Source organism: Otolemur garnettii, unplaced genomic scaffold, assembly GCF_000181295.1.
Source record: "Otolemur garnettii isolate 467f Iridium unplaced genomic scaffold, OtoGar3 scaffold00027, whole genome shotgun sequence".
Classification (NCBI taxonomy): domain Eukaryota; kingdom Metazoa; phylum Chordata; class Mammalia; order Primates; family Galagidae; genus Otolemur; species Otolemur garnettii.
The window spans coordinates 16,031,105-16,044,659 of NW_003852422.1; the positions used below are offsets into that span (position 1 = coordinate 16,031,105).

At 43.2% G+C, this 13,555-nt stretch overlaps 1 pseudogene; it reads left to right on the plus strand.

Moving 5' to 3' along the window:
* The first annotated feature begins 848 nt into the window (after window positions 1-848).
* Window positions 849-13,555, plus strand: part of LOC105886844 — a 17,459-nt pseudogene continuing 4,752 nt past the window's right edge.

Genomic DNA, 13,555 nt, shown 5'->3' on the forward strand with positions numbered 1-13,555 from the left:
CTCCAGAAGGGGCTAAGGCGGTCAGCCTGAGAGCTGAGCAATGCCATGGGGCACTCAGTCTTGAGCATCTAGTCCCAAAGCTGTCCCAGAAGGCCACCTGACTTCCTTTCATTCCTAAAGCAAATGCAGGCTCCCTGTTGGTCCTTAGCTTTGGGATATCTCTAGGCCAGCCCCCAGGGGTTGCTTAGACATGGGACTGAGTAGTTCTCCCAGCCATCCTCTGACCCAGAAATGTCAGAGATAGTCACCAGCATCTAGTGTTGCCCCTTAGCCAAGTCTGGGGTGGAGATGAGGAGGGCCCATCAGGGTATTGTCTGATGTACTGGCTGTTAAAAATCCAGGAACTCTGAGGTCAAGTCTGACAGGAAGTTCTAATCTTAAAAATCAAGAAGAATGAATAAAACATAAGGTTCATTGCAATTCCTCTGAAGGAAGATGGTAGAAACCACTGAAAAGATAGAAACTGTTTTCTATTGAAAGTAACATATACATCAGATTACAAATAATAGATTTATTTCCTAAGAGATTAAGTGAAAACCTTATTTGGGCATTCTAAGTTTCCTATGCAAGAAAAGCATAAATGTTCTTTGACTCTTCTGATTTAGTTGAACAAGTCTATAGTTTTTCTTTCTTTTTTTTTTTTTTATTAAATCATGGCTGTGTAAATTAATGCAGTCATGGGGTACAATGTGCTGGTTTTATGTACAATTTGAAATATTTTCATCAAACTGGTTAATATAGCCTTCATGGTATTTTCTTAGTTATTGTGTTAAGACATTTATATTCTACATTTAGTAAGTTTCACATGTACCCCTGTAAGTCTATAATTTTTCTGGGAAGCTCCCTGTATGTTCAAGACGCTGGAGCCCTACGCTGGCCTCTCACGTGCTGCCCTCTTGTGGTCACCTGAACACACGCAGCCGAAACTCTCCCGGGTTCTGCTCATCGGCTCACCTCTTTGTTCCCAGCCGCAGGAGCGGAGCTCAGGATCTGGCTGTTTCTACCAAAGGAGGAAAGGTGATGGCAGTCGGCCACCATCAGGCTGTACCCACAAGTCTGAAACTACTGCTGTGGCTGATGCTTCACCAGTGTTTGGAGTTTATAAGAGGTAAGAAAGGCTCAGTGCCTGTAGCTAAGTGAGTAGGACGCCAGCCACATACCCCAAAGGTGGTGGGTTCAAGCCTGGTTCAGGCCTGCTAAACAATGACAACTGCAACTAAAAATAGCCAGGTGCTGTGGCGGCGCCTATAGTCCCAGCTACTTGGGAGGCCAAGGCAAGAGAATCGCTTAAGCCCAAGAGTTGGAGGTGGCTGTGAGCTGTGATATTACAGCACTCTACTGAGGGCAATATAATGAGACTGTCTCAAAAAAAGAAAAAAAAGAGGCAAGAGAAATCATCATGGCAAGTAATATTGATTTTTCTAGACTTTGTAAAGAGGACATTTGGGAAGAAAGAAAACAGGTTTATGTATGTGTATGCATGCTTGTGTGTGTGGGTGTGTGTGGATATGTGTGTGTGTGTCATACATATAGAGATGAAGAGGGAGAAAGACAGAGGGAGAGACAGAGAAAGAAGTTTATTTTGCTCCACTGTCCTGCCATTTGGGCAGCAAGAAGAGCAGGTGGATGAACTTGGACAGGTAACAAGTCAGTTGCTGCACCTATAATGGTGTGGTTGAATAGAAAATGTCTAAAGTCCCTTCCTGTTCCAAATTGTTGTTGTTGTTGTTTTGGCTGGAGCTGGGTTTGAACCCGCCACCTCTGCCATATGGAGCCAGTGCCCTACCCGTTTGAGCCACAGGTCCTGCCCCCAAATTGTTTTTATAGAAGAGAAAACAGAGGCACACTTACACTATATCAGTAAAGAGAGCACAGACATTTTTAATGAACAAAGTTAACTGATAACTTGCTTGGGACCAGAAAATACGGTTTGCCTTTGGAAACAGCATGTAATACAGAGTATACATGGTGGGGTTCATTAGTATGGAAATGCAGCCTCCTCCTCCTATTGTGATCAAAGCAGAGTCAGTCAAGTTTCCTCTAATAGACTTGTCACACTTGGCTGGGGTATGTTTGCCAACTTCAGCACAGTATGGCACGGTGCTTGTCCCTGTGGTGACTGCCCAGGCTAAGTCCTTCTCATCTAGGGACTCTACATTCTGATATCGCTGGCTGGTGTGGACCCAGCAGCAGTCATTCCCATCATTCACTCCAGGGTTTCTCAACCTGGTCACTATTGACATTTTTTTACTGGCTCATTCTTTGAGGAGGGTGTGGCACTGTCCTGCGTACTGTGGGATGTTCAGCAGGACATAGTTATTTTTTATTGTTCTTTAGTGGCCAGAGGCCATAGTTCATGGATGAACAATAAAAAATGTTTTTAGATGGGCTCGGCACCTATAGCTCAGCGGCTAGGGCACCAGCCACATTCCTCGGAGCTGGTGAGTTTGAAACCAGCCCGGGCCTGCCAAGCAACAATGACAACTATGACCAAAATATGGCTGGGCGTTGTGGCAGGCACCTGTAGTCCCCACAATTTGGGAGGCTGATGCTAGAGAATCCCTTAGGCCCAAGAGTTGGGGTTGCTGTGAGCTGTGACGCCACAGTACCCTACCGAGGGTGACAGAGTAAGACTCTGTCTCAAAAAAAAATAAAAAAGATTCCAGATGTAGCCAAATCTCCCCGGGGGAAGAAAAGAGCTTCTCCTACCCCTCTTGCCATTGAGAACTGCTCTAACCTTATAAACTCACCTCACAGAGAACTCAGAGTACTACAGCATGAGATCAGGAACTTTCATTGGAAACTTTTTCCTCCGTAGAAAAAATATAAAAGAATATTCCTATAGAACAAGACCCCAAAAAGGACAAACCAAAATGAAAGGATTGATAATGTGGCCAACAGTAAAATGTAAAACTTCCATATGAAAACATCATATGTGAAGTTGCCATCCCCGGAGAAAAAGCATTTGCAACACAGACAATTGACAAAGGATTCACTTTTAGAATATGTAAGAGATACCTGAGAATCAATGTTAAACAGACAAACAGCCAGTAGAACAATGGCCCAAGAGTATAGTAGTCTGTGAAGAGGAAACGCTGTTTGGGTAATCCACACAAGGAAAGTGGTCAGCCTGGTTGGTAGACAAGAAAGCAGAAATGATCACATACAACCTGACACTCGTCGGGGAGGTGGCAGATTAACAGGTTGGTGATACCAAGTGTTGGAGAGGTGCTGAGGCATAATCACAGTATCTACTCCCACACATGCCTAGTAGACATGTAAATTGGTAAAATCACTTTGACACACTGTCTAGCATTCTAGGTAGGGTTGATTCTGCCATTACTATCCTGAGTATAGAAAACTAATACATCGCCACAAAGAAGCAGGCACAGGAGTTTGTTACAGCTACGTCTGCAATGTTGAAAAACTGGAAACACACCAAATATTTGTTTACTGAATGGATAAACATTTGAAATACACATGCATATGATAGAAGACCATTAGCATTAAAAATTAATGGACTTATTATATAAACTACACTTAATGAAGAAATAGTATTTTGAAAGGATAGTACTGTATGGATCCAATTATAGACAACTTAAAAACGAAGAGTAGTATATACCATTTATAGACCCATGCACATTGTTAGGAAAAAAAAAAAAAAACCCATGGGTGAAACTTACATAAAAGAGAGAAGGGCGGCTGGGTGGTGGGAGGGTGACCGGAAAGATCACCTATATATCTGTCTAACAAGGATACAAGTGAACTTTTCTGGAACTAGAATATAAATGTTTTGACACAATGACTAAGCAAATGACCTGAAATCTATGTGAACCAGCTTGATGAAAGTATTTCAAAATGTATATGAAAACACTACACTGTACCGCATGTTTGCATTAATGTATACAGCTATCATTTAATAAAAAAAAAGAGAGAGAGAAAATGTGAATGGGATGCAGGAGGATCTATGATTGAACGTATAATGTTTTACTTTTAAAAAACAAACAAAAAGAAGCACATCTAACGGAAAAATGGCCAAATGTTACTTTGTCTTTAATTCTGATGGCAGATATATGCTGTTTCACTCTCTAGACTTGTTTGAATGTTTCACATATTTTATCCTTTTATTTGCTTTTCAGAATATTTTCTAAAGTCAAACATTCAAAAATAAATACATCTGGAAAAGGCAAGACTGGAGGAATGAAAACAGATTGGTGCTGTCAAGGGCTAGGGCCAGGCGTTTTCATGAGTGCCCAACTAGTCTACATCTGGCTATGGTGGTGGTTACACAAGTGTGTGCCTTTGTCAAAACCCACACGTGTGCACTTTTTAAAAAATAAATTTTATATGCAAAATATGCATTAATAATAACATAAAAATTAACAATCGCATCTATGAATAATGTCAGAACAAAAGGGGCAGCATTAGATACTATTTCTTTTATGTTTCTTGCCTACCAAAAAGAAAACATATAAAATAGGATTGTTACTTAGAAGCATTATATCAATATCTTCCTAGTTGTAATCAATAAATTTTTAAAATTCAATTTGCATTTGAAATATAATAACAATCAACATTATCTATCTAATCTCAGAATCCGCTGAAATACCCAACGCTGTGTCCCTTCCTTAATCCAGAACAAGGTGCAACTTCCAGCCATTCTCTCCTGCTCTGGCTGCCCAAACCCAGCAGATGGAAAGTTCCTTTGAAACAGGATTTCTGACCCTCGTGTTAATGTTCCCAAAGTCCTTATAAACAGGCAGTTACCAGAAATATTTGGTTAGTGACTGAACGACGAGATGAAACAAAATAGAATCATTTCTATTTCTGTCGTACCAGGGCAATATCTTATCTTTTCAAGGGTAGTGATCGTTTTAAGTTTCCTTCTCCTTGGATCATCTCCTCTCTCTGAATTCCTGTTCTCCGGATTGCTTGGAGTCTTAAGCCTTGCAGATGTCAGGTTTGTGGTAACCGGTCCTGGTGCGGCACACAGTTAAGGGCTAGGGACTAAAAAGCTGACTGGGAGTTAGAGTCACCACCCATCCCTGTCTGACAAGCACTAAGGAGTGTCCCAGGACAGGAAAGTTTCCACCCAGAACTGAGAAAGTCCCAGGCAAGGGGGCTGAGCGGGTCACCCTCCTCTGAACTCACAACTTGAGCTTGTCAACTTTGAGCTTTACACTTTGAGCTTTATTGGAAGAGATGAGCCTGGGCCATTTCTGAAAGCGCCTCTTAACGTCAATATTTTTAGGACTTTTGTCATCCAACCAGTCAGATCCTCAAAGAAACAACTTGCAACCTTCTGCTCGCAGCGTTCCGGGTTCTGGCGGCCTGCGGGACGCAGCACGCACAGTTGCTTCATCCTTCTGCTTCTGGGGTAGCGTCCACATCCTCAGTGTGTCTGGGGCCCCCCACTCAGGGGTGCTGCTCTGTCAGCTTCGGTGCATCAGCCTCGCCCATACGTACAAGATGCAGAGGCATCTCCAGAGCTTGTGGTCTGACATGGCTGGAGGTGGTGGGGCTTTGAGGACTTTTTCCTTGGTGCCCGCCCCTCTCTGCAGCCAATGCCATCTTTCCCTCCAAAGACCTCAGTGCAAGTCTTCTAGTGTCTCATTGGTCAGAGCTGAGTCACATCTCCACCCCTGGACCAATCACCGGCAGAGGCAAACAGGCAGCGCCTCACCGGTTTCTACCAAAGCTGATTCTTCCCCTGGTCAGGGCACATGGACGCTGGAAGAACCACAGGGTTTGTTTAACAAGAGGGGAGGGAGCATTAATGTGACCTGCTTCTCTGTGTCAATTTAAATCCCCCTGGGGGCTAGGGACTGAAGTTGAAATGGCTTCTTGCCCCTTCAAGTGCCCTTGGGCCTCTCAACTTTGAGCTTCACTAGAAGGGAGACTGAAATCTTTGGGGAATGCTTCTTATCAAAGTAAACATATGGAGACCCTTGGAGAGGGGCCTGCCCATCCATGTGAGAAGCCTCCTGGAAAGGGATCATCTAAGGAAGAAGGGGTTGTTTCCATCGCTGTGTCAACGAACGTTTATTTAACACCTACTGTGTGCCAGTCATGGTCCCAAGGGCTGCAGGCACAGTGATGAAAAGGACCAATGCAGGGGGAAAGCAGCTGTTGCTCAGGTCACCCTCCAGCCAGCACACAGGGATTCAGCTGCATCCGAGGGAGATGGATATACAGATTATGATGAGTGAAAGCTGTAAGGGCAGCTTAGGTAAAAACGTGGTGAACGCCACCAGCCCTGCTCGAAGCCTGAATACAAAAGCACAGAGGGCAGGAACGGGGGCAGAGGGAACTTCTCTGCGCCATTCATTTGCAGAGACTATGTGCGTGCTGAGGGACACAGAGCCCTGAGCAGCAAACCCGGCCAGGAAGGGTGGGGGGTGACATGCTTTTGGGAAGTGTAGGAGGGACCTGAGCAGGTGTTGGAAGTACCACCCCATATGTAGTTCTTAGTAGATCTGGTGGCAGGACAAGGGTGGGGCAGCTCTGAGGGGAACCAGATACAGAAAACAAGGAAGAGCAGAATCCAGGCACTCACCAGACAAGCGAGGCAACCCTGAAATCCTCCCCAATTGAAAAATCCAGAGGAATTTAAGGGGGGAAAGATGACATTCCTTTCAATCTGCTGTGGTGATTATTACTGATGTGATCTATTTTTACCCACAGATTGGTATATGGGGATAAAACACGGATTTCGACATTTAGAAGAATTAGGGGAGGCAACTATCAATTGACACCCTGACAATGCTGTTTCTATAAATTTTTCTCTTTATTACCATATGAATTTCAAACATATACACAAAGAAAGAGAAAATAGCATAGCCAGGGTACCGTGTACCCATCACCTGGCTTCAAAAATTAAGCACATGACCAATCTTGTTTCAACAACATTGGGGGCCAGGCCCTGTGGCTCACACCTGTCATCCTAGCACTCTGCGAGGCCGAGGCGGGCAGACTGCTTGCTCACAGGTTGGAGACCAGTCTGAGCCAGAGCGGGACTAAAAATAGCCAGGCATCATGGTAGGTGCCTGTAGTCCCAGTTACTTGAGAGGCTGAGGCAAGAGAATTGCTTAAGCCCAATAGTTTGAGGTTGCTGTGACCTATGATACCATGGCACTCACCCTCAGGGTGACTGAGTGAGACGCTGTCTCCCAAAAAAAAGATAATAATAAATAATAATCATTGGGCCAGTTTCTTCCAATATTACTTTGAGGCAAACACCAGATTTTCTATCATTTCATCCATAAATATTACAGTATTCCTCTAAAAAATAAGAGCTGTTTATAAATATATACTAATTACAATACTGTTTCACATAAAAATTTAATGTCCTCAATATCATCAAATACCTACTGAGTGTTCAAATGTCCAGTCTCCTTAATATCGTAACACTTTTTTACAATATTCTTTCAGGACCTAAATAAGATCCACACATTCTATAACTTACAGGTAATTCTGTGTTGAAACAAAACCCAGAATAAACTTACATTTAATGAAAATGCAATAGCAGGGAGGGGTTTTTTTCTTCTAAAAAATATTTTCACTGCCATGTTAATCTTTGGAAAACCATTTCCACAGGTTCGAATTGCTAGCCCCCAAACTTGAAGCATTTGGCAATTTGACTGCATAACAGTGTTGGTAGGTGAGTCACTGCCCACCGGAGCCCTCCCCCGTTGCAGTGTGACCCTGAAGATGCCACTGTCTGAGGCCTTATTTAGAGGGAGTCGGGGGCCGAAACAGCCACCAGGGGGCTCCCGAGGAGCTCCATGGACTTCGGCGTCCTCTAAAAAGCCTACCCGGCTGCGCGGGCCAGGTGAGACCTGGAGCCTCCCTCACTCAGGGCAGCTTCTGCCAGCAGCGAGACCGGACCTCAGGGAGATGAGGCTCACGCCCCGCGGCTGGCTGGCAAAGGTCAAGGTTAGCTGCTAGTTGCCATCCGAGGATTTGAGGTTTTCAGCCCTCCCCACCCCCGGTGGTCGCCTCTTAAAGCTGCTGGACAGCAAGCGCATGCGCAGATGTGGCACGCCTTATACCCCATGACTGTTAATAAATACTTCAATGATTACGCAAACAAGGAGTGACGGTCGACATCTGTAAGCTTGGACAGCTAACATGAAGTTAATATGCCTAGAAAAAAACACCAGCATGATATCCAGAACCCCTGATTCTCCACTTGGCCTTGCACGCCTGTCCTCAGGCTTCAGAGCTGGAAATTGAGGGTTTGGGGTAGAAGCTGCTATAGCTGCAGCCTCCTCTGTGAGGACTTTTGCTGGGGCGCTGTATTCATTCCCTGGGACTGCTGTACCAATACACGTGGTGCTTAAAACAACGGAAATGTATTTTCTCACGGTTCTGGAAGCTAGAAGTCCCAAATCGAGGTGTCTGGCAGGGCTGTGCTGTTTCGGATGGCTCTGGGAGAGGGTCCTTCTTTGATTCCTCCAGCTTCTGGTGTTTGCCGGCTCATCCGTGGCGTTCTCTGTCTTCTTCCTGCTGTGTTCGCATCAGCTCCTCTGTGTGCACGTCTTTGTCCCCGCTTTTCATAAGGAAACTTGTGGTATTGGATTAGGGTCTCCATTCCCAGGGACTTCATTTTAATTTAATTTCCTCTGTAATGGCCCAAATAAGGCCACATCTCCAAATAGGGCCACATCCAAAGTACTGGGGGTTAGGACTTCAACCTAAGGTTTTGTAAGGATACAATTCAACCCCAACCAGGGACCATCTTGTAGAAAAGAACAGATAATGTTTGAAAGGTCTGTAATGACATGAGTTGTGCGTGCAAGTGGGTCATACCACCCTGAGGTTCTAGGATAAACTTAAAAGTCTACAAAGATACCATGATAGTACATAAACCATTACTTTGTAGAAAACTACATACTGTGATCTTACAGAGAATAGTGGGCATTATAACCCAAGCGATCGCCACAACCCAAATTACATTGAATTCACTATATTTGATTATTTCCTATGATTATTGATATAGAAAATCAAATACAGGTCAAGAACAAAAAACCCATTTTTTTTGTTAAAAAGGTACAACAGAAGTTCATTTGTGCTACTCAAAATATTGTCATAGAACTCTTATATAGTAAACACTTAGAACTCTGTCAATACAGGAAAACTTGTATATATTAAACCTTCACAAAATCAGATTCACGTCCTTTCTCAGGAACATAAGCATTCATGACAGAAACATGGTCATTGCCAACAAACGGCTATCCATTCTTTTGGATTTTAACCAGAACACTCATGGCCCAGCAGGTACCGTTTCAGTTCCTGACCTGGCTTCTCAATGAACAGTGTCAGCGCCAGCCTGGTGATGAGTGTCAGCAAACAGTGTCCAGAGAAAAGATAGAACTGGAGAGAAAGAAGGGCAGGTGAACGCAGTGTTACTCCAGAATTGCTGATGTGTTTAGATCTTCCAGTGTGCCATCCTGGCTACAGGGAATACATGTGTAGGACAATCCATCCTAAACATTCTTTAAAAATAGCAACGTTATCCTATGCTGTAGCTCTCCTTTTTCCTACAAATACGACAAAGAGCAACAAGTCCCCCCCAAAAAAAGAAAGAAGGAAAGAAAAGGAAAGTCTTCCTCAAAAGCGAATAGTTTTTTGTTGTTGTTTAAGAAAAGAACAAACAGGGTACTAGTTCTGGTACCCTGGCAGAACTAGCTGGTGCTTACTCACCGTGTTGGTGTCGGTGTAGTGAATAAGCGTCTCCTGGAGCCCATTGTAGAGGATGATCAAAACTGGATGCACCGAGTAGCAGGTGTAACTGACGCTGGCCAGGAAACTCCACATACCACAAGAAAGCATCTGATTCACCAGACCTAGAGGGAATAGACACTGATTGAGGAAGTCACAGGCCCCTCTCGGGGCCATTGAAGACACCTATCATCATTGTTCTCTTTGGATTCTGCACCTAAGTCTCCAAATGGTTATAAGAAAATTATTACACATTAGAATTTTTAAGGAAGTATACAAAAAAAATTTCTGTTGAATAATATGATAAGAGAGATGCTAATATTGAGTTTACTTTCTTAGCATGGTTTTACCCCTTGAACACAAAACATTTCACATATAAAATAAAGTATAAAGTCTTTGCACAGAGCTGGGTTCTGGTTCAAAATGTGGGCACAGAATCTGCCAAGCTTAGTGATGAGGCATTTATCATTGCCAGCTTCAGACTCTTCATGTGTCAGGGAGAGGCTTGCACTTGATCACCTTCTGGGTCCCTTTTAGGACAAATATCCTATAACTTGCTATATTTTCTAGAATTGCACTTTCCCAGACAATAGCCACTCATCCCTGGTGGCTAAAATTAATTAAAATTAAATACAATAGAAGTTCCTCTCTGAATAGGATTTATAGCTATCTCTAGTGGGTTGCATAGTGATCCTCTGAAAGATCCACGCAGAATTCAGAATGGGACCTTATTTGGCATAAGGGTCTTTGCAGATATAATTAAGGGAGGGAACTAGAGATGAGATCATTGTCAATTAGGATGGGTCCTAAACCCAATGATGAGTGTCCTTATAAGAGACAGAAAAAGACACATAGACGCAGTGGAGGGACACAGGAAGAAGGCCATGGGATAACAGAGATAGAGACTGGGTAATGAAGCTACCAGCCAAGGAATCCCAAGGCCTGCCAGCAGCTACCAGAGGTTTGGAGAGAGGATGGGACACATTTTTTCCTTAGAATATCCAGAAGGGATCAACCCTACTAACACCTTGATTTTGGGTATCAAGCCTCCAGAACTGTGAGAGGATAAATTTCTGTTGGTTTAAGCCACAGAAAGAAAGAAAGTTTCTATTTCTCCTTTGTACGAGCTTCATTTTAAGTGCACAGTAGAGCACCACAGTTTGCTCAGTTGCTCAGGACAAAGTCTTTGGAGCCATCCCAGACTCCTTTCTTTCCCTTGCACCCCAAGGAGTGCTATCAGTCTGTCTCAAAAAACACACCTCCAATCACACGATCACTCACTCCCCCTGCCTCTAACACCCTCATAAATCTTCCCTCCTCTCTCCCGTGAAGCTCTGTGGTTGGCCAATGGAGCTAGTGGCCTCTGCTCTCATTCTTACCACCGTACAGCCCCATGCAACATCCAGAGTTATCTTTTCAAACCACAAATCAGGGAGAGATAGAGAAAGGGGAGATGTTGATCAAAGGGTCCAGAGTTTTGATTAGACTCATGAAATAAGTATTAGTGACCTATTGCACTGCATGGCGGCCACCGTTAATAATAATGTATGGTGTATTTCAAAATTGCTAAAGGAATAGATTTTTAACAACCTCATCACAAAGGAAATGATAAGTTGGTGAGGTGGTGGATACGCTAGTTACCTTGATTTAATCTTCTACTGTGTGTTTGTGTGTGTATCTATCCCAAAACATCACATTATATCCCATAAATACAATTACTATTTGTCAATTTAAAAATAAATTCTAAAAAACCACAAGTCTGATCATGGACTGTGGTCTGAATGTTTGGGTTCTTCCAAAATTCATATGGTGAAATCCTAACTCCCAAGATGATTGTATCAAGAGGTGGGGCCTATGGCAGGTGAGGTCATGAGGTTAGAACCCTCATGAATGTAATTAGTGCCCTCATAGAAGGATGCTAGCCAGCTAGCTCTCCCCCTCCACCATGTGAAGACATCTCTAGAAAGTTCCTATTTAAGAACCAGAAAGCAGGCCTTCACCAGGCACTGAATCTGCTAATGCCTTAATCTTGAACTTTCCAGCTTTCAGAACCCTGAGAAATAAACTGTTGCTGATACATCACCCACTTTGTGGCATGTTACTATAGTAGCCCAAAGGGACTCAGACATCATGCTTCATGGCACTTGGAATAAAATCCAAAGCCTCCTCATGGCCTTGAAGGCTCTGCCTAACCTAGCTCCTGCCTTCCTCTCTGACTTCACTTCTGGTCTCTCTTCCTGTGACCCTTGGTTCCTATCTTACTGGTCTTCTTGCTATTCTCACATCCACTAAGCTCACTCCAGTCTGGGGACCTCTGTCTTAGCATTACATCTGTTTGTGAGGCTTTTGCACTACATCTTTGCAAATGCACCCCCTGCTTCAGATACCTGTGAATCCTTGCTTTATTTTTATTCCTGTGTTTATCTGCATCTGAATTACAAGTTTATTTGCTTAATATGATTCTGAATTAGTTGCCTGTGACTGCTGTAACAAACTGCCACAAACATGGTGGCTTGAAACAACAGAAATATATTCTCTCGTGGTTTTAGAGGCTAGAAGTCCAAAATCAGTATCACTGACCAAAATTAAGGTGCCAGTAGGGTCCCACTTTCTCTGGAAGCCCGAGGGAGAATCTCTTACTTGTCCCTTTCAACTTCTAGGTAGCTTTTGGCATTCCTTGGCTTGTGGCCACATCACTCCAGTCTTCAAGGCCAGCACCTTCCTGTCTCTCTGCTGTCTTCATATCATCGTCCCTTCCATGTGAAGTCATATCTCCCTCAGCTTCTGTCTTATAAAGATATAAGTGATTGCATTTAGGGGTCCACCCAGATCATCCAAGATAAGCTCTCCATCTGAAAATCCTTAACCTAATTGCACCTGCAAGTTTCCCAGGATTAGGACCTGACGTTTTCAGGGGTTGTTTTTCAGCCTCCTAAAGTCTCCTGGTTTCCCCACTTCCCTCACCCTACTGTGATCTCCTGCAAGAGAGAGATTTTTCTTGTCTTTTTCATCCCTAGCATCTAGAACAGTGCCCGACATAGAACAAGCAATCAATAAAGCATTTTATGTAATTAAGTAAACACACAGAGATAGACTTATAGACAAAAGAGACAAGAGAAGTTCAAATAAGGTAAACCAAGATTTTACTGTGAAGCAAAACAGCTGTAGGAAAATTAATTTAGCAAAGAACCCATACTCAGACAGGTAGGCCAAACACAAAAGAACGTGCCCCAAAGCAAACAATACCATATTCACACTGGGAGGGATTGTTGACTCTAGCACACTATTCATCACATGAATCAGAGTTTATTGGTCGTATAGTTTTATGGTTACTTTATAAATTTGTTTTGGCCTTATAAATGCATGTGCTGTGAACTTAAAAACTTGTATCCAGGTTTCTGTTTATTCATTTTTAGGTGAAATTAGAACAAAAATGATTTAGGCCAACACCAAGGACCCAAACGAACTCTTACTTCTTTAGAATGGACCCATACGATGCTCAAGTTTGAGGACCATCACTATAGGTGACAGAGCACCACTGAAGGGTTTTCATTGAACAAGTGACATGATCACAGGATAACTCTGGCAGCTCAATGGAAGACGACTTTGACTAACAAGATTACCATGGTCCACACTGATACCAACCACAGATGGTTAAAAAGATTCCTTGAACCATCAAGATCCCTTCTGGTCCCAAGAGTCTCAACCATCCTTCAAATGTCCCTTTTTTTTTTTTTAATAAGGTCATCATGTGGACACATATTCACTACTCCTGCATTCACCTACTAGTCAATTTTGATATATGTTTCTATTTTTTTTTTTTTTTTTTTGA